General features: G+C 42.8%; 1 protein-coding gene across 1 annotated transcript in view; it reads right to left on the reverse strand.

The window, feature by feature from the left end:
- Positions 1-15,430, reverse strand: part of LOC309560018 (uncharacterized protein) — an 82,376-nt gene extending 66,946 nt beyond the window's left edge. Inside the window, exon 1 of the mRNA XM_082263513.1 lies at positions 15,396-15,430. The gene's annotated coding sequence lies outside the window, so the exon portion shown is untranslated. The remainder of the gene's footprint in view (positions 1-15,395) is intronic.
- Positions 15,431-18,342: the final 2,912 nt, after the last annotated feature.

Here is an 18,342-nt window from a genome sequence, read left to right on the forward strand (position 1 = left end):
ACTTTACAATTTTTATATATTTTCTATAATTTAAATGAAGATGTATTTGTTTTTTCACTACTGTTTATTCACTATGGGGACATGTATTTTATTACATAGGAGTGCGGTTCCTTTTTTCCTTTTCTGTACATTTGTCTCCCCATAGTCTAAACGGATGTGATGGCAATATGAAGCAATATACATAAAGGTTCCCCTCCCCCCTCCCTTTTTCCATGGGATAGGGGGTTTCATATGAATGTATATAAAAAAAAAAATTTTGTTGATTTGTTTATATTATGCATTGATTATTTAGGTTTGTTGATACCAGATATTCAGTCACATGGTAAGAAACTAAAGCCCTGAAAAAGCGGCTTTAACCGCGCAACGCGTAGGAAACCTCTACTGTCTGGCTATTACCGGAACCTTGTTTTTTTATATATCCTGTGGGCTATGTGTTGCCCTTATCATCTGATACCATCTATGGTTTAAGAATTTTGTAATAACATTATAATTTTTTATATAGTTTGTTTATCAATTTAAATTATAGATATCAGGGTGTCATTGTTAAACGCCCTTACCCTTACAATTTCTTTTGCTTCTTTTTTGAAGTACCTTTTCTAGGAACATGTCATATGTTGTTATATTTTTGTAATTAAGATATTTATTTGCTTCTACATTGTTTTAAATCTGAAAAAAAAAAATAAATAAAAAGGAGAATTCACAAAAAATAGAGAAATACAGAAGATTGGTCTCCGAATCCTTTCCAGCATGCTGGAAATGTGTTCAACTCTATTAAACCGACACCCCATTTAAGGATAATTAATGCCAAATACTAGATTGTCTGCACTTATAAAGCAAAGCATAGGGAGGCTAAACTGTTGGCTTTCTCATGAACATCACGGTGAATGGCCAGTTAAAAGATATTTTTTTGTTTAAGGTTTTTGGCTATAGATACAATATGGCAATTTTCTTTCTAGCACTTAAACTGAGGAAGGTCATATCTACAGATATTGGATTTGGTGGAAATAAAAATTATTTCACCTTTTGTCTTTGACTGTGTGAAAGTTTTTGGAACAAAAACATTCTTTTAGGATGCTCAACTTACAACCTGAACATGGCCCCCGGGCACTTACTGTGTGGCCTGCATATTGTTTCCAAGAAAGCCATATTGTTTCCAAGAAAGATTAGGGTGAGCAAAATTCATATGATTCACTGGTGTCAGTGGATACACAAATTCTTTCCCCTCTTTCATGTCAGAAACTGAAAAACTTGCTGGCAGCTAGAAAGAAGAAGTGACTGTTTTTGAAATCTAATAGGAAGTTGTTTAGGTAACCAGTTGCACCAATGTTTTTTTTTTTTGGGGGGGGGGGGGGGGGGAGAGTATGTCCAATCAAACAACATTATACATTTTGATGTGTAGCACTGCCCCCTTGAGGACTGCCAAATTTCACACTTGCGGGTCCCCCTCAGTTACCGTTAGCAACCTTAAAATGCACAGTCTCTCACTTTTCCCCCCATGGCTCATACAATACTCAGTCCAGGGTTATGTAGTTGTTTTTGGGTTTTATTATAAATTAGGGTTGGGAGAAGGGAATAGTGGGATACTCCGAATTAACTATGCACAATATTGGAGGACTTCTAGACCTCGGAACAGCCAGGCTGTTGATCCACCTTACCACTGAGGTAAATTTAGATTTAAGTCTCTTTCCTAAGATGACTTGACTTGATGAACTAAGGTTATCTTCAAGACACGCTACTCATTATCCTCTTTCTTGAATGCCGACACCCGTCCACTGACTATCCTACACGTGAGGTGGCCCCCCTCAGGTCAGGACCCTTGACACGAGCCCCTGTACTCATAATACTGTTTTTCTAGGGTCTCCAGTGTCTCCCCTCCAGTCAGCTCTCCTGGACCTCCGGTTAAGCTCCATTCCTCTGGCCCTCAGGACGACCTCCTGAGGCCACGTGCCACTGCTACAGAGGAGGAGGCAGCTGCCACCCTCCCTCCGGGACTCTGCTCTCCAGCCAAAGACCCCGCAGCACATGTGCTCCTGGTTTTTATACAGTATCCCAGAATGCAACGAGGCAACCTGCCCCTGCCTATCACCAGGACTGTACCAAAGCCTATGCATCCATTTGACAGGTTTCCTCCCACTGTCCAACATGCCTCCCTATAGTCCAGCGTGAAACACTCTCTAGACATAATGAATCACCTACTGAGCACAATAAGCCGACCTCACTAACAGATCCTGCTCTTTAATAGGCAGAGAGCAATATAGATATGCCTTCTGCTCCTCGGATAGGCAGACAGAGCCAAAAACGATACTCTCTCACAAGCACCTACCTAGGAGGGTGCTACAGATGCAATAGACACCAGGCAGAAAAAAATAGGGCTTGGGTGATCCTCAAAGACTACTACAAGCCTGGGAGTATGCAGTATGCAAGTCATCCAATAGATGCACAATGGAAGCCAATAAACTACATTTTAATATCAGGACTCCCATAATAGAAATTAACAACCTTCACCTACAGTAAGTGGCATAGGGGGCAAAAGGGAAAATAATATTTTTTGTACAGTATATTTATGCTACATATTACTACCCCTGCTGTTTTGCTATCCAGCACTGTTATGCATTATGCAACAGTAAAATTACTGCTAAGCCCTCATGTGCTCTAGGCATTTGCCCTGTTCTTCTGAACACCTTTGCTCCTAGCAGGAGAAAAGTAGTGTAAAAATATGCCTAAAAATTGGATTTGTGTACTTACCGTAAAATCCATTTCTCAGATTTCATTGACAGACATAGCGCTCCATAAATCATAACTACTATGTTAGATTGCCTCCTCCAGGAGTTGAACTAGGCAGAACAATACTTGGCTATGCCCATGGGCCATCCTCAGCTGGTATATAGCCCCCCTCTGCTCTAGGCAATCAGTTTAGTAGCAAGCAGTACTGAAAGTATCAGAACTCCATAGAGGGGTGGGTGCTGTGTCCATCGATGAACTCAGAGAAATGGATTTTACGGTAAGTGCAAAAATCCCATTTTCTCTTATGTTACATAGTTAGTGAGGTTGAAAAAAGACATCAGTCCATCCAGTTCAACCTATGATGTGTGTGTGTTTGCTTTTAACCGTACATTGTGTACCCCTGTATGTTGTGGTCTCCAAGGTGCCCATCTAATAGTTTTTTGAAACTATCAATGCTCCCAGCTGATACGACTGCTTGTGGAAGAGAATTCCACATCCTTACCGCTCTTACAGTGAAGAACCCCTTACGCATTTTAAGGTTAAACCGCCTTTCCTCTAGTTTTAGTGAATGGCCACGTGTCTTATTGTATCTCCTCTCTCTGAATAGTTTGTTCCTTATGCTAGGGTCGCCAGTACAGTATTTGTACATCGATATCATATCCCCCCTCAATCGTCTCTTCTCCAGAGAGAATAAGTTCAGTGCTTGTAGTCTTTCCTCATAGCTGATGTCCTCCATTCCCCTAATTATTTTTGTTGCCCTTCTCTGGACTCTTTCCAATTCCAGCACATCCTTCCTGAGGACCGGTGCCCAGAACTGGACAGCATACTCCAGATGTGGCCGGACCAGAGTCTTGTAGAGCGGGAGAATAATCTCTTTATTTCTGGAGTGAATCCCCTTTTTTATACATCCCAGTATTCTGTTGGCTTTGCTTGCAGCGGCTTGGCATTGCATTCCACTGCCAAGCCTGATGTCTACCAGTACCCCCAAGTCCTTTTCCATCCTAGACTCACCCAGAGGTTCCCCCCCCCCCTAGTGAGTAGCTTGCTTTCTGGTTTCTGGCCCCCAAGTGCATTACTTTACATTTTTCAACATTAAACCTCATCTGCCATGTAGTTGCCCACCCCCTTATTTTGTTCAGGTCCGCTTGTAAGGTTTCCACATCCTGCATAGAAGATATTGGCATGCTTAGTTTAGTATCATCCGCAAATACTGAGATTGTACTAGATATCCCCTCCTCTAGATCATTTATGAATAAATTAAACAGGATTGGTCCCAGGACAGAACCCTGGGGGACCCCACTTTCCACACCCGCCCAATCCGAGTACTCCCCATTAATCACCACCCTCTGGACTCTCCCCTGGAGCCAGTTCTCTATCCAGGTACTCACCCTATGGTCCATACCTACCTTCCTTAGTTTGTACAGTAAGCGTTTGTGGGGAACGGTGTCAAAGGCCTTTGCAAAGTCCAGATACACCACATCCACAGGCTTCCCTTTATCTAGGTGGCAGCTCACTTCATCATAGAAGGTTAATAGATTGGTTTGGCAAGAACGATTTTTCATGAATCCATGCTGATTACTACTAATAATACAGTTTTCATTACTAAAGTCTTGTATGTGGTCCCTTAACATCTCCTCCAAAATCTTGCAGACTACAGATGTTAGGCTGACCGGCCTATAGTTACCCGGGATACATCTCGGCCCCTTTTTAAATATTGGTACCACGTTGGCTTTTTTCCAATCAGCTGGCACCATACCCATCTGTAAACTATCCTTAAAGATCAAGAATAATGGTCTGGCAATCACCTGGCTGAGCTCTTTCAGAACCCTCGGGTACAAGCCATCCGGTCCCGGTGATTTATTTATGTTAAGTTTCTCTAGTTTAGTTTTAAGTCTATCTTCTGTTAGCCATGGCGGTATTTCCTGAGGTGTGTTGTTTAGTTCGGCCTTACAAGCTAGGTTTGTGTAGCCCCCCAATTCTTTTGTGAAGACTGAAGAGAAGAAATTACTTAACACTTGCGCCTTTTCTCTGTCCTCAGTGGCCATATTTCCTTTGTCATCTTTTATGGGGCCAATGTGTTCTGGCCACGCTTTCTTACTGTTTATATACTTAAAAAACTTCTTGGGGTTCTTTTTACTCTCCTCCGCTATATGTCTCTCGTGTTCTATTTTAGCCGCCCCGATTTCATCTTTACATTTCTTATTACACTCTTTGTAATGCTTAAATGCTGCCAATGACCCCTCAGCCTTGTATTTTTTGAAGGCCTTTTCTTTAGCACTAATATGCATTTTTATGTTGGAGTTTAGCCACCCAGGGTTTAGCTTTGCTCTTTTAAATTTATTTCCCTTTGGAATGCCAATCCCCTTGTTAAGTATGCTCTTGAAGTACTCCCATTTTTCCTCCGTGTTCTTTGTTCCCAGGGTTCTATCCCAATTGATATTTTCTAGCAGCGAGCGCAGTTTTGGGAAATTGGCTCTTTTGAAATTCAGCGTCTTAATATTACCCTTTTGCTTCCTATTACTGTAATTAATACTGAAACTTATTGACCTATGGTCACTGTTTCCCAAGTTCTCCTGTATTTCTATATCCGTGAGCAGGTCTGTATTGTTAGTAATCAGTAGGTCAAGTACCGCATTGTTTCTTGTCGGTGCATTCACCATCTGACCCATGAAATTGTCCTGCAAAACATTTAGGAACTGCCGAGCCTTGGCTGAGTGTGCGGTTCCTTCTGCCCAGTCTATATCAGGATAATTAAAGTCCCCCATTATAATGACATTTCCCATCCTTGCTGCCAATCCTATCTGTAAAATGAGGTCCACCTCCCCCTCCTCCCTCTGGTGGGGGGGGCCTATAGCATACGCCCAATATTACCTTCCCCACCGTGCCTTCCCTTTGAAGCTCTACCCATAGGGATTCTGCCTCGTCCTTAGCTCCATTATTAATATCATCCCTCATATTTACCTGTATACTGTTCTTAATATACAAACATACCCCTCCCCCTTTTTTACCTTCTCTATCTCTGCGATAAAGGGAATACCCCTGAATGGTCGCCATCCAGTCATGAGAGCTGTCATACCAAGTCTCAGTTATCCCCACAAAATCTAAGTCCTCCTTGAAACATCAGCAGCTCCAGCTCTCCCATCTTGTTGGCCAGGCTTCTGGCATTGGTATACAAACCTCGTAATTTTGACCGGTTACAAATATCCTCATTTGAGGTTTTTAGGCTGCTCTTGTGATTTTTTCCCCATACCCACCCTGGGTATAGGAGCTCCAAACACCCTACCGCTAATGCCCCCATTTCTGCCCTCTGAATCTTGCTTTCCACTGGCTAATTCTACATCTGTACCCTCCCCCCCATTCCCTAGTTTAAAAGCCCCTCTAACTTTGTGGCCATCCTCGCACCCAGTACGGCTGCACCCACCCCATGTTCATCAACGGACACAGCACCCAACCCTCTAAGGAGCTCTGATACTTCTAATACTGCTGGTTACTAAACTGATTATCTAGAATGGAGGGGGGGGGTTTATATACCAGCTGAGGACGGCCCATGGGCATAGCCAAGTGTTCTTCGTTCTGCCTAGTCCTACTCCTGGTAGGAGGTAGGTAATAATATAACCCAGTAGTTATGATTTATAGAGCGCTGCGTCCCTTGAACGATAGAGAAACCATGTTTTGCAAAAGGGTTTAGGTGCATCAAGTGTTTTGCGTTCATTCACTCAACTGGCCCGAATATTAATTTATTCTGGACATTGAAATGAATGCTCAAGTGCTAAACACGATAAGCGTCTGGGCATATTTACATGTGTCGGGCGGTGTTTGTGCTAAACACGCAAAAGTTTTTTTCTTTTTACTGCCACCAAACACTCCTGCCTCTAAACCCCTGAAAACACCTGTGTGTGCATGGACACCTAGATGAACACTGAAGGGCGTGAACATGGAGGGGTGTTTAGAGGCAGAAAAAAAAAAAAAAAAGAGTCCAATGCCCTTAAAAGCGGTCGTTTTTTGCCCTGTGCGCAGGAGGCCTTTAAGCTCCTAGAAGCTATTATGAGCATGTTTTTGTGCTCCTCAAAGCTAAAGCCACGTACACATGATCAGATTATTGGATGAATATTTATCAGTTTTTTGTTGCATGCAAGTCTCATATTGAAAGTGAAGTGGTTACGAACTTTTCGTACGACAGAATACAACTTCAGAAGTGATATAATGTGTGGATGTTTTTTTTAAGTAATCATTCATTTTTGTGCATGCATAGTTTTGCGCTTACTAGTTTTTTTTCGGACGAAAGCTACAAATTAAAATGAAAATTGGATGTTATGTTCAACAATAAAAATGGTATAGCCTGCACCTTTAGCTTTTGTTGCCCGAAAAGTCAGAATCAGCTGTCGAAAGCACTGTACTAACGATCAGAAAATCGGCAGATCGTTAGTCGTACGAAATTTTAACTTTTCCGATTTCCCTATCCTGTGTACAGGCCTTATTCGTGTTATCCTATGTGTCCATGCACACTATTTTACGCTAGAAGCATTTTTTCAAGCTTCAGCGTTTAGTAGCAGAAAAAAAAAAAAAATGTTTTTGTAGCATTTTTGGGAGCGTTTTCCTGGCAGAAAAAAAACAAACATACTAAAAACGCTCACAAAATATTTTTTTCCCCCCTTCATGTACTGTAAAATGGTAATGCTCCTAAAAACTACTAAAAGTTGGCACAAAATGCTATTACCAGCGTTTTTTGAGCTTATAAAAAAATGCTAGTGTGCATGGAGCCTAATTGTGGGTGTCCAGTTGATTTTATGACAGTTGAGCAATTAGATTAGAACTATACTGCTGATTTTGGCCAAAGCATGCTTGTAGTTTACTCCGTTTTAGGTGGCAAGTTATACTCAGTAAATAGGATATTGTGATTTACAGACTGCAACAAGTGCATGCTGTTTCACTGTACTAGTTGGGAAACTAGTAAGTTATGCAATAACTGATTCAACAGTAGGTTATTCACAAGATGTACTGGGATTTAGATAAGGGGGAGAGATTATTGCTAACTATAGATACTGAATATAGTTTGTGACCTTTAACAGATGTCATTGATCACACATTAATATCCCTATATAGACCACCAACCCCCTCCTGACTTGCTCACTACTGCCTGAAAGCTGACAGGTCCCCGCTGAACCGGCAGAATTTCTATCCACCTATGCCACAGCTTAAAGCGAAGTTCCACCCAAAAGTGGAACTTCCGCTTTAGGTAGTCCTAACCCCCTGACATGCCACATTTGGCATGTAATTTTTTTTTAGGGGGGAGCGGGTACCTAGTTTTGACAGGTACCCGCTCCCACTCCCGCTCGGAGCGCCGCGGCGCCCTGAGCGGAAGTTCTCCTCTCCCCCTCCCTCCTTGCAATCTTCTGGGACATGTCAGAGGTCCCAGAACATTGCCAGCCAATCAAGACGCGCAGCGCAACTCACGCATGTGCAATGCGTACCCGGCTGTGAAGCTGCAAGCTGTCACAGTCGGGTGCCCGCACCAGTGATGCCTGCGCCGCCGAGACCAGAGGGAGAGGATCGAGGCTTCGGGCAGCCACATCGCTGGACCATGGGAAAGGTGAGTGTGTGTTTATTAAAAGTCAGCAGCTACACTTTTTGTAGCTGCCGACTTTTAATAAACACAGAAAAGGCTGGAACTCTGCTTTAACTGGAGGATTGTAAATACCTTGTCCAATTATAAGTGCACCCCCCCCCCCCTCCCTTTCATTAGGCAGTGCACATTCTTGGCTGCCTTTCCCACCCAAGTGTGAATGTTGTTGAATAAAACCGGCTAAAACTCCTTCTGATGCTCGATCATGTGTGCACAAGGTGGAACAAACAGACATCAGCCTATATGGTTTTCTTTAACCACTTTAAGACCGGAAGGATTTGCCCCCTTAATGACCAGGCCACTTTTTTCAACTTGGCCCTGCGTGAATTTAACTGACAATTGCGCGGTCGTGTCATGCTTAGACATATGCCGGTTTTCGGTAATTCGATATATCGCGGTATTGCATAGCCACGGTATTGTTATTGTGGCATTTTTAAAATACCGAGTTTCTCTGTCAAGTCTGCCTGACTTGTGAATTGATACATTTCAGTGAGCTGGATGACTCATTCACTCACACAGCTAACACCTTTCAGCAGAAGTCTCCTAACTATAAACAAAAATGATTACATTTGTATCTTTTCCTTCCCTCTGCCAGGGAGAAAGGAAGTTTAACCTCTTAAAGACTGGATCTTTTTCTGACACTTGTTGCTTGCAAGTTAAAATCAGTTTTTTTTTTTTTGCTAGAAAAGTACTTAGAACCCCCAAACATTTTATATATTTTTTTAGCAGAGACCCTACAGAATAAAATGGCAATTGTTGTAATATTTTATGCCACACTGTATTTGCGCAGCAGTCTTTCAAACGCAATGATTAGACTTTAATGAATAAAAAAAAAAAAAAAAACGTAACAGTAAAGTTATCCCAATTTTTTTTTTTTGTTACACAGAGAATCGTGATCTTTATTCCAAGCTAAAAAATCGTGATTCTCATTTTGGCCAGAATCGTGCAGGTCTAATATACACACACACACACGCATAGCAGCCCACATTACATTATTATATAGCCATCAAGCAGTGTCTGGCCTACCTGGTGATGACTGGTCCTGGCGCTCTGATCCGATGGCCTGGTCTTTAAAGGGGCAAATCCTTGCGATCCAGAAGTGGTTAAACCTGCAGGAGGACCGTTGTTTTTATCTATTAATGACTTTACTATTGCTTTAGGCCTGGTTCACATGTATGCGGGTTGGCGGTTCACATGTATGCGGGTTGGGGGCCCACATTTGCACAGGCATAGCAGCCCATTGATGTGAATGGGCTTGAGCTGCTATGCCTGCGTTTTCAGCTGAAAAAAGGTGCATGCAGAATTAAAAAAAATGCAGTGGCCATGAAATCCATCCTTCTTTTGCACCATGCGACTTACCTGCCGTTGCTGCACACGCAAACTGTTTTTAAATGCCGTGCCCACGTATACAAAAAATGCAGAAAGCTTGCCAGAGCAGGAACTGCAGGTTAGTCGCATGGTGCAAAAGCAGGATGGATTTCAAGGCCACTGAATTTAAAAAAAATGCTGCATGCACCTTTTTTCTGCGGAAAATGAGTGCATAGCAGCCCGTTCAAATCAATGGGCTGCTATGTCTGTGCAAATGTGGGCCACCAACCCGCATACATGTGAACCGCCAACCCGCATACATGTGAACCACCAACCCGCATACATGTGAACCAGGCCTAAAGCAATAGTAAAGTCATTTTATAAACAACACCTCCTTCAGGTTTAACCACTTCTTGACCACAAGGATTTGCCCTCTTAATGACCAGGCCATCGGATCGGAGCCGAGCGCCAGGACCAGTTATCACCAGTTAGGCCAGACACTGCTTGATGACCTATTTTAGGCCTGGTTCACAGAGTCTGTACTGACTGACTATATAATAATGTGCATAAGTGAACCAAAGCCCCTAAATTCAGAAATGAAATTGAAGTGAGGTGGAAATTTAATAATTTAAATTTAATAATGGAATACCGTGATAATACCGTATACCGTGGCAAAACCTTAATCAATTAATCGCAGCATGAAAATCTGATACCGTCACAAGCCTAGTCATGCTGTACCCAAGCTAAATTTACGCCCTTTTTTCCCCATAAATAGGGGCTTTCTTTTGGTGGTATTTGAGCACCTGTGCGATTTTTATTTTTTGCGCTATACACAAAAAAAAGTGACAATTCTGAAAAAAAAAAAAAAATATCACATTCTGCTATATAACATTTCCCCCCCCCCCCAAAAAAAATAATTTAAAAATTTAATTTTTTTTTAACATTTTAGGCCAATTTGTTTTCCGCTACATATTTTTGGTAAAAAAAAAAAAAAAAAATCGCAATAAGCGTATTTTGATTGGTTTGCGCAAAAGTTATTGCGTCTACTAACTACGGGAGAGATTTAGGTCATTTTTATTGCTTTTTTTTTTTTACTAGTAATGGCGGCGATCTGCGATTTTTTTGTGGGACTGCGACATTGCGGCAGACAGATCTGACCCCTGACTGATATTTTTGACACTTTTGGGGGGACCAGTGACATTACTACAGTATTCCGTGCTAATAATATGCACTGTTACTGTAATAATGACACTGGCAGGGAAGGGGTTAACATTGTGGGTGATCAAGGGGTTAAATTTGAGCTTAGGGGAGTGATTCTAACTGCGGGGGGGGGGGGGATGTGGAGTGACCATAGAGACCTGTGTTCCTATATAGAAGGATCACAGGGGCTCTGTGGTCATTCCAGAGAGAAGAACGGTCAGCTGTGTTTACAATAGCAGACCGTTCTTCTCTCTCAGCGGGGAATGACGAGCGGGGGTGTGAGTGTGCCAGCGCGCCCTCGCCCCCTAGCCTCTTCCTCGCGACCACCAGACAGTTACGGCGCTTTGCGCAGGAGCAGCTGCCTGCCGCAGTACATCTGCGGCGGGCGGTCGTAAAGAGGTTAAAGACCCAGCCTCCGTCTTGTCTTTCCATTGAAGGATATTGCAGGCTGTCTCTTATGGTTGTCTATCATAAAATTTCTATAACCTAAATCGTTCAGCTAATCAAAATCAAAGTAAACGTTAGTATTAGGGCCGGTCAACACTGGTGCGATGCAAGACATCGCATGTGATTTGCGCCACTTTGCTGTGCAATGCAAATTCAGTTATACAAACTGTATGGCTGAATTTGCATCGCATTCGGACCAAACTCGTGCAGGATCCTTTTGTCTGCACCAGAATCGGATCATATGGCTGTTCACACCCATGCAATCCGATTCCTGTCCGACTTTACAGTTCGCACTGCAATCTGCGAACCGATCTGGGGGTGTCATTAACTTTTTATTGACACCCTCAGCGGTTCGCAGAGGGCAGTGTGAACCGCCGGCGATTCAGGTGTGATGTGGGAACCCGCACTAGATTCGCAGGGTTTCACGCATCGCACAAGTGTGAACCGGCCCTAATACCCAATACCAGAAAATCTAAACAGGTGCAGGAATGCTCACTTTTAGATCTCATGCACACTGGATGTTATAAAAAAAAGCCAGTAGCGTTAGCTGTAGAATGAGTTTTTCGCAGTAGCCTTTTTAAGCAAAACTATACTCCCATTAAAGCTTACGGCTCAAAAATTCTGATAAACACTAAATAGCCGTGTTTTTCAGCTGAAAAACCCACTAGTTCTGGGGGGGGGGTCCAGCCAGAAAACGCCCCTCAAAAACAGCTAACAACAGCCTATGTGTGCATGGGCAAATAGGAAAACAATGGGAGTTTATTGGCTGTAGAAAAAAAAAACATAAAAAACGCCCAAAACAGCAGCTGTAAAAATGTCCAGTGTGCATGAGGCATTAAAGGGGAAGTACAGCCAGAGCTCGTTTGCTGCGTCCACCTACTTAGGGCAAGTATGACTATTCAAAAAAAAAGAAGAAGGTTTCCTACACTTCTGTTTTAGGCCTAGTGCACAGGGGCTAAATGTGTACAGCAGCCAGGCCGACCAAAGTCGGTGGGTTGAACGAAAAAAAAAAAAAAAAAACTAGTAGTGTGTACCAGGCTTTAGCCATGGGACAAGACCCGGCTTTAGCCATGGGACAAGACCCGGCTTTAGCCATGGGACAAGAGCAGGCTTTAGCCATGGGACAAGAGCAGGCTTTAGCCATGGGACAAGAGCAGGCTTTAGCCATGGGACAAGACCCGGCTTTAGCCATGGGACAAGAGCAGGCTTTAGCCATGGGACAAGACCCGGCTTTAGCCATGGGACAAGAGCAGGCTTTAGCCATGGGACAAGACCCGGCTTTAGCCATGGGACAAGAGCAGGCTTTAGCCATGGGAGAAGGAGTTATTGGAAGCTTCTATATTTAAAAGAATTTATTATTCACAAAAGACACCCAAGCTTGCTGTACACACTTTGATTGCTTACGTTTAGGCTCCATTCACACCTGAGCATATCGTTTTCAGGCGTTTTTTTGGGCTTTTTACAGGCGTTTTTTGCAGGCGTTTGGAGGAAGGCATTGACATCTAACAAAAACGCTTGTAATCAGCCAAAAATAAAGCTCCTGTACTTTTTTGAGCTTCAGGCATTTTTTCTTCAGGAGACAATACGCTCAGATGTGAACAGGAGCCATTGAAATGAATGGGATTTTGCTTGTTGGGCGTTTTGAGACTTCAGAGATGAGCGTTTTACGAGCTGAAATAGGCTCAGGTGTGAACAGGGCCTAAGTCTAATGGGCCATACACACTATAAGATTTTCTGAAGACTTTTTCCTTTAGACTTACCAAAACCATATAATATGAGGTCAAACCTAAACACTTTCAATTTGTATGCAATCTGGCAGGCCCTTGCACTACATAGAAAAGGTAAATCTGAAGGAAATCTAACCACAAAAGTTGGATAGTGTGTATCCAGCCTAAGGCTGGCCACACATTATACAATTTTCCTTAGATTTAGTAAAACCATAAACCTAAATACTTTCAATTTGTAAGCAATCAGGCAGGCCCTTGCACTACAAAGCTGAAGGTAAATGTAAAAGGAAACTGAATAAGAAAACTTTATTATGTACGGCCAGAATAACCACTTTACCACCGGAGGATTTTGCTGTCTTACGTCTGGGCCACTTTTTGCAAATCGGCACTGTGCGACTTTAACAATTGCGCGGTCATGCAACCCCGTACCCAAACAAAATTTATGTCCTTTTTTTCCCCACAAACAGAGCTTTCTTTTGATGGTATTTGATCACCTCTGCGATTTTTACTTTTTGCGCTATAAACAAAAAAAGAGCGACAATTTTGAAAAAATAATATTTTTCACATTTTTTTTATATGAAATTCCCCCCCAGAAAAATGTAAAAATCTATTTTTTTTTATCATTTTAGGCCAATTTGTTTTCTGCTACATATTTTTGGTAAAAAAAAAAAAAAAAAAAAAAAAAATCTCAATAAGCGTATTTTGATTGGTTTGCGCAAAAGTTATTGGGTTTACTAACAAAGGAAAAGATTTCTGTCGTTTTTGGTGTTTTTTTTTTAACGAGTAATGTCGGCGATCTGCGATTTTTTTTGTGGGACTGCGACATTGCAGCGGACAGATCGGACCCTTGACTGACATTTTTGACACTTTTGGGGGTACCAGTGACATTTCTATAGTAATCAGTGCTATAAATATGCACTGTTACTGTAAAAATTACACTGGCAGGGAAGGGGTTAATTTTTATTGGTGATCAAGGGGTTAATGTATGCCTGGTTCTTACTGACGTGTGTGGGGGGAGGTGACTGAGTGACACAGGGACAGATCGCAGGTTCAACTACGCTGAACCCTGCAATCTGACCCTGCCTGTCACTTAGGAGCTTCCGGCGGCGCGCGCGCGCCGCCGAGAAAGGGGAATGTCTGGCGACGTAGGTCTACGTCGCCTGACGTTATCGAGCCACTTTGCCGCAGTAGAGCTCTAGTGAGCAGCGGCAAAGTGGTTAAGTGTTCACACTGAACGCGGGTACAAAGCAGGGACACAAATCTATGCCTTCCCTAGTACAAGCACCTCCCCCACAGTAAGAAAACACCATCTAGGCACACAGTTAACCCTTTGAATACCCCTTCCCAGCCAGTGTCTTTAGTACAGTGACAGTGCATATTTGTTTTAACTTCTATCACTGTATTAGTGTCACTGGTACCCAAATGTGTCAAAAGTGCTAGTTAGTGTCCGATTTGTCCGCCCTAATATCGCAGTCCCACTATTCACCGTTACTAGTAAAAAAAAAAAAAAAATAATAATAAAAAAAAAATTATATATATATCTGATAGTTCGCAGATGCTATAACTTTTGCGCAAACCAATCAATATTATTGGGATTGTTTTTACCAAAAATATGTAGCAGAATACATATTAGCCTAAATTGATGAATAAATTTGATTTTTCACATTTTTTTTATGGATGCGTTTTAAAGCAGAAAGTAAAAAATATTGTTTTTTTTTTTCAAAATTTGTGGTCTTTGTTTATAGCGCCAAAAATAAAAACCGCAGAGGTGATAAACACCACCATTATGCAAAATGGTAATCTGGATACGATTATTGGCATTATGTAAAATGGTAATCTGGATACTATCATTCGCATTATGCAAAATGGTAAGAAGTCGTGGGATGCCGTTTGGGTTCCGCGGTGTTGGCGTGAGCACGAAAGCCAGATTGCCTCGGATCAGAGATGAAAGAGAAGACTCTATGGTGGATGGGGTACTCTGCTGTGATGGGGGGGCTCCCATGTATCTGGTTTACAAATTAAACTTTGCAATCAGCCAAACTGAAATACTAGGGACATTTCTGGTAAACATTTAAAAGGGACAAACTATTAAAATGTACAAGTCTGAGCAGGCAACTGTGACTCCCCCACCCTGAAAGATCATTGATAAGCAGTTGCAGGAACAGATCAAGACATGCCATAGCATAGTAAGGTACTAAGGGACCGATTTGCACTGCTAAACTAATAAAAAGCATGCACCGCTTTGCAGAACTTTCATGACATTTTCTAGGAAATATTTAGCATGCTCCTATTTTTGATGTTGGCAGATATGAAAACACACAGATAACAGGCATGCACACACATGTACTATACAAAGTTTTAGTTACCTGATTGAGTTCTGTTCCTCCTCTGGCTCTTACACACAGCTCTGCGGTGACAATACTCAGCTCAGTACTTTATGTGTCTGACTCATCCCACTTCCCCACAGTCACCATGGGGGGGGGGGGGACAGAAGGACAGACTGTGTAGCATGTTGTACCAACCCCTCCTTCGCAGAGACTATGTTATCTCTTGACTGAATTAGTTCACGCATGGAAATTTAATCTCATTCCTTAGCTCCAGGTTTCTACTCTATTGTATGAAAACTGTATTGCTCTGTCTAATCTCTTCAAGGAATAAACTGATTTGTATCAGTTTGCAGTATAATCCGTTTTAGTCCCAATTATCGTACACGAGCGCGCATCCATATATCGTTCTGTGAATGGAAGAAAGTGACGAAGCTGGTTGAGCAAGTTAGGAAGGGGGGGGGGGGGTCTAAAGCCGGGTACACACAATCAGAATATCGTACAAAAAATATCGCTTTCAAAGTGATCGTATGATAATCTGATAGTCAGTACACAAGTTTCGTCTGAAATTTTCCGAAGAGACAAACACCAAAAGTTTTCTCGTACGATACCAGATCATATGATTTTCGTTTAATCAGTACAGTTTTTGTCCCAAAATCCAATACATTACATCAGTTCTGAATTTATATTCTGTGGTATGAGAATTTTCGTACTTTAGAAACCTTTTCGATAGGGAGACTAGCATGCAAAAAAAAAAAAAAAAAAACACACACATGATCATTCGCGCGATAATCTCATTGTGGCTTTAGGGCTTAAAATTTCCAACCTTAATAGACTCAGAACATCATCATTGGCAGTCTTACATTTCCTAGAGCAGTGTTTCTCAACCGGGGCGCCAACTTGGGTTCCCCAGTTGGCGCCCCGCGCACAAGACACAGTTTGCCCCCCGATCAGAGATGGATGGGAGGCCTCTGATGAGGGAAACTCTACTGTGATGGGGGGGGGGGGCTCTCATGTATAGAGGGGACTCTGAGGTGAGGACTATGATAGGGGGACCCTGTGGCGATAGGGGCCCCTGATGTACAATATAGGGAGTCCTCTGACGTGAAGGTAGGACTCTGATGTGAAGGTATGTCATTGAGGTGATGGAGGAGCCTCTGATGTGACAGGGAGGGAGTCTGAGGTGATGGGGGAACCTTCTCATGTGAAGTTAATTTCATCAAGGTGGTTGTGTGCTTCATCGTAGGTTCAGGTTTCCCATCGTTATGTTTTTTGAACGCTGTCCTGGAGAAACCCAGGCTAATCCAGGCAGGACATTGGTTTAAAAAAAAAATACTAGTACAACAAACAAATATTCAGGCGCTCTATAGTGGACCATGTAATGATGTTAAAAAACAGATACAATAATATGCGATAAGTCAGCAATAGGTGAATAAATCACCCAAAATATCCATCCGCAGCTATGAGTAACCTATATCGCAACCAAAATTGGTGGCAATATAAGAAAAACAACCCAAGAGACCTCAGAATGTAGCGCTAAAATTACTTACCTAGGTGGATGCAACATCAGTCTGATCCTGCATTTTTTCCCTGCCGCTTCTAAGACCTAAGACCTAAGCGATCAAACTGATCATTCAGTTCTCAGTCTTCAGTGAGCAGAGAGCTGGTGACTGTCAGTCATCGGCTCTCTGCTCTGCCCCTCCAGGGCCCACTGGAATGCCAGACTGTGGAGGGGGTGGAAGCAGCTGGCTCAGGCTATAATGGCACTTTTCCACTGCAAGTACCGGCTCGGCTCTACTCGGCCCTGCTTGGCCCGGTTTGCTTTTCCACTGCTGGTACCGCATGGTACGGTTCGGTATGGTTTGCTTTTCCACTAAAGTAGTACTAAAGTTAAGTGGGTGGGATAACCACGGGGTGGGTGGGATTCTCTGACCAATCAGTGGCTAGTAGTGACTGCATGCAAAGGATTGTGGGATATGGTACCTCTTGGAACCACAATCGAGGTGGTACTGTTTTTGAGAGCCGTACCGTTCGGTTCCATGCAGTGGAAAAGTGCCGCCGTACCTTTACCGTACCTACACCATACCATGTGGTACCAGCAGTGGAAAAGCACAAAAGCAAGCCGAACCATTCGGTTCCATGCAGTGTAAAAGCGCCATAAGTGGCATATTCAGAGGCTGAGCCAGCTGCCATTTAGGCATCTAGGTGGATCCTGACATTAAAGTTGGGATCCCTCCAGAGCCTGTGCCGGCTGAGTGAGGTCAGCCAACAGTTGACTTTAGCCCGCTGTCAGCTAAATAGGGGGAGAGGGGGGTCACAGGAATGCAGAATGAAGTGCACTCCTGTGACCCAGAGGAAAAGCAGACCAAAAGAGTATTGGCCCCACTTCTCCTTTAATGGTTAGTGCTTCTGCCATACAGCACTGGAGTTCATGGTTCAAATCCCAGTTAGGGAACAATCTGTATTGAGTATGCACATTCTCCCTGTCATTATAAGACATGTTGGTAGGTTATACAATTACAAATTGGCCCTAGTAGGTGTGTGTGTGTGTGTATGCATGCAGGTTAATTGGGGTCCTTGAATTGCAAGCAGGGACTGGTGTGAATTTACAGTATGTAAACCACTGCGTATAGGGTGGATGCTGCTCCCTATTCTAGCAATCTCTTCAATATAATGGCTTATAAGCGTTCCTTGAAAAAAGAAGGAGGATCATCCCCTTTGAAGAATGTGTAGGCTAGTATTTTGTTCAGTGTTAAGTGTTAAGTCACACTGAACTGTAGGCTAATCTTTTGTTCGGTTTTAAAGTCACCCTGAAATGTATGTGGGCTGAAGGCACTGTCCACTTTGATGCCTAAACCCTTTTTTTATATAATGCTAACCCCCCCCCCCGTGCAGTAGAGCATGAAGGCTTTGAGGCAAAAAAACACAAGCACTACACGGAAGGTAGAAGTGAAGCATCAGGTATATAAATAAACAAAGTTTCACTTCC

The sequence above is a fragment of the Pelophylax lessonae genome, assembly GCF_965119305.1.
Source record: "Pelophylax lessonae genome assembly, chromosome: 7".
Lineage (NCBI taxonomy): Eukaryota > Metazoa > Chordata > Amphibia > Anura > Ranidae > Pelophylax > Pelophylax lessonae.